This window comes from Nannospalax galili, unplaced genomic scaffold, assembly GCF_000622305.1.
Source record: "Nannospalax galili isolate Female #2095 unplaced genomic scaffold, S.galili_v1.0 scaffold1532, whole genome shotgun sequence".
NCBI lineage: Eukaryota > Metazoa > Chordata > Mammalia > Rodentia > Spalacidae > Nannospalax > Nannospalax galili.
Window position 1 is genome coordinate 1,289,270 of NW_008330832.1, and position 3,924 is coordinate 1,293,193.

General features: G+C 43.0%; 1 long non-coding RNA gene across 1 annotated transcript in view; it reads right to left on the reverse strand.

The window, feature by feature from the left end:
* The window catches only part of LOC108491770, a 23,792-nt gene that overhangs the window by 1,134 nt on the left and 18,734 nt on the right, over window positions 1-3,924 (reverse strand). The window lies entirely within an intron of this gene.

Genomic DNA, 3,924 nt, shown 5'->3' on the forward strand with positions numbered 1-3,924 from the left:
CTCTCCAGCCCCCCAAATCTATTTTTTAAGACAATGGAAGAAAGTACCACAAAGCTTTTCTGTCATGGCTGCTTTTACCTAGAATTTATAGGATGTGGCAGAGAGTCATAAAGTCCAGGTAGAGGAGAGCTGCAAAGGGCAGGACTACTAGAGCTCCCACTAGGCCCACAACAGCTGAGCCATGGGAGTGGAGCTGCCCCCAGACCTGAGCCTGGGAAAGATGCTGTTGACTGATTCTAGGGAAACCCTAGATTTGTGACTCAAGACACAAGCACCTGTGGAGATAGGGCCACTGCAGACAACCACTGCAGGGTTGGGCCAGGCACAAAGCTGTCTTGAGGGTAGGGTGCCAACCCCCAGTGCTTCCTAAAGATGTTACTGTTACCTTAGTGACCTGCAGGGCAGAGCATTTAGCCCAAGAAGATGAATTTGGATCCATTACTGTTCATCTTTTCAGTTTTAGGCTTATCTGGGACCTGCCATGCTTGCCTTTTCCTCCATTTTTCCCATTTAGAATGGGGATATCTTGTGCCCATGCCACAAGAGTAATTTGGAGAACCTGTTTGATTCACAACCACAGAGCAGTTTGCTGAATGAATGAATCATAGTGTTGGTCTTGCCTACAACTAATTTACAAAACAGTGGGCTTTAGATTTCTGAACTGATGATAAAGTATCTTGAGTTTGTGGTTAGTGAGATGGAATGAACGTACTTTGCATATAAGATAGATATGAAACTGACTTCCAAGGTGATGATGGTAGCAGGAGATGTGGCCTTTGGGAGGTGATCAGGTCATGAGGGTGGAACTCATGTTAGAAATAAAATCTGGGGGCTGGAGAGATGGCTCAGCGGTTAGGAGCACTGACTGCTCTTGCAGAGGACCCGGGTTTGATTCCCAGCACCAACATGGCGGCTATGAATTGTCCTTAACTCCAGTTCCAGGGGAATCCGAAGCCCTCTTCTGACCTCTGCAGCATTGCACGACACGGGTGCACTCACATACATTCAGGCAATACACTCATACACATAAAAATAATAAATAAAATATTTTAAATAAAAATATATAAAAAAGAAAATCTGAGGTCCAAAGATCCCACTGATACCTCACAAACAACACATAGACAAGCAGTTTTTACTTTTGCAAAAGGATGTGTTGCCTTATTTGGGTACCAATAGGGAAGAGATTGGGCACTGCAGCCATCAAGTTCTGGAAATGTAATGCGAGGCCTTCCTTGGCATAAATAGTGTTACAAGGTGGGTGACATTACAAAATAGCATTGCAGATATTACATTCCTGGGATCATTCTTTTGATAGAAAAGATTTTAATTCTTTGAAATGATTTCTTTTCCTTCACTCATGATTTGAACCCCTACCCCTAGAGACCTAGTGAAGTCACAGTGATAGCTATGAACAAAGAAGTCCTTGGGAGACACCAAGTACATTGGTCCCTTGATTTTATATTTCCTGGCATCCAGAATTGAGCAATTTCTATAGTCTATAAGCCACCCAGGCTGTGGTATTTCATTATTGTAGCCCAAATGTACTAAGAAATGTACAAAATGCTTAGCTCAAAAAGACCAAAAAAAAAAAAAAAAAAAAAAAAAAAGATGTGAACAAGGGCCAGGCTTTAATCCCAAAACGGGGGAGGCAGAGTCAGGTGGATCTCTGTGAGATCAAGGCTGGCCTGGTTTATACATTAAGTTCCAGGCCAGCTGGGGCTCCAGGGAGACCCTGTCTCAAAAACAAAACAAAAAGTGTGAACAGTGAGGTGTGGTGGCACACACCTTTAATCCCAACACTCAGAAGACAGAGGCAGGCAGATCTCTCTGAGTTCAAGGCTAGCCTAGTCTACATAGCAAGCGTCAGGTCATCCAGGGCTACATGTGAGACCCTGTCTCAAGAAAAAAGTAAAGAGATGGAGAAACATAAATCCTGGTAACATTAAAAGCAGTGGGTCTAGGTATTAATTTCTTCTTCCTCTTCCTCCTCCTCTTTTTTGGGGGGGTCTTTTTGAGACAGGGTCTCCCTGGAGCCCCAGATGGAACTCACAGAGATCCACCTGTCTCTGCCCCCCAAGTGTGGGGATTAAAGGTGTGTGCCACAATGCCCAGCTGGTATATTAATTTCAAACAGCAGACTTACAAGGACCATTATTGGAGATAAAAAAGAAGTGTTACATAATGGTGAAGGTTTCAGTTCTCGGCCCAGGGATGTGGCTTAATTGGTAGAGTGCTTACCTAACACTCATGAAGCCTGGGGTTCCATTCCCAGCACCACATAAACCAGACATTGGAATAAACTAATCTCAGTACTTGAGAGGTGGAGGCAGGAGGACCAGAAGTTCAAGGTCATCCTCAACTACACAATGAGGCTACTCAAGGCCAACCTGGGCTAGAGACCCTGTCTCAAAGACAAAAGTTTTCAATTCCACAAGACGTAACAATCCTTTGTATGCATTTAACAACAGAACATCAAAACACTTGCAAAAACTATTAGAATTGCAAGGAAAATAGATTCATCCACTATTATACATGGAGATTTCAACACTGCTCTATCAGGAAATGACCAGATCCAGGGGACATGGCCCATATCTGTAATCCTAGCACATGGGATGCAGAGATAGGAGGATTATGAGTTCCAGGGCAGCCTGAGGTACGTATTAAGTTCCAGGCCAATATCAAGACCCTGTCTTGGAAAATCCAAGGGCTGGGAATAATAGCGTAGTGGCAGAGCACTTACTTAGCATGCACAAGGGTCCTGGGCTTGTTTCTCTCCAACTGCATGTGCACACACATGCACAGAGGCAGGGCAGGGAAGGAATGGAAGGAAGGAGGGAAAGATTCAGCAAGCAGAAAATTAGTAAGAACGTAGTATAACTGAGCACCATAAATCAACTTAATTGACATCTACATCGTCAACAGCAGAAAATAACATTCTTTTCAAGGTCACATAGACTGTACACACCCAAGATACTAAATGCTGGCCCCATGGTACATCTTAAAATTTAAAGAATAGAGATTGTACACTGTATGCCCTCAGACCACAGTGGAGTTAAACTAGAAATCATTAATGGAAAGATAGCTGGAAAGTCCCCAAATACTTGGAGATTAAACAGCATTCTTCACAGCACATGATCAAAACAGGTCTCCAGAGAAATGTAAAAATGCATGATGTAGCTAAAACAGCAAAGATTTAAGGTGAATTAAGCTTTACCTTAGTAAAGTTAAAAAAAAAAAAAAAAAGGCAGGTGAAATCTAAGCTAAGTAGAAGAAAGAAATGCTGGCAGTAGGCAGAGGTCAGTGGGATGGGAACAGGAGATCAGTAGAGAAAACCCTGGAAACATCTTTTGAAAAGAGGAGGGAAACATCTAGCCAAGTTGATTAGGGGAAAAAAAAAAATACAGAGTACTGATGCTAGATCACATGGACATCCAGAAGGTGATGAAAGAGTACCATAGTCAACTCTGTGCCCACAAGTCCAGCAACAGGCGAAAAGGACCCAATCCTTGAAGGGCAGTCTGCCAGGACTCACACAAGAGGAAATAAGTAAAACAAGCAAACCTCTGTTAAAGAAATTAGAGCAATTGGTTTTCTCTAATACCTTTATAAAAGATTTATTATTTGTGGGGCTGGAGAGATGGCTCAGCAGTTAAGAGCACTGACTGCTCTTGCAGAGGACCCGGATTCAATTCCCAGCACCCACATGGCAGCTATGAACCGTCCTTAACTCCAGTTCCAGGAGACTCTGAAGTCCTCTTCTGACCTCCACAGCATTGCACGACACATGTGCACTCACATGCAGGCAGTACACTAACACACACAAAAAAAAATTAAAATATTTTAAAAAAGATTATTTGTGTGTGTGTGTGTGTGTGTGTGTGTGTGTGTGTGTGTGTATATGTGAGAGTGCGTGTTGTGGGGAGA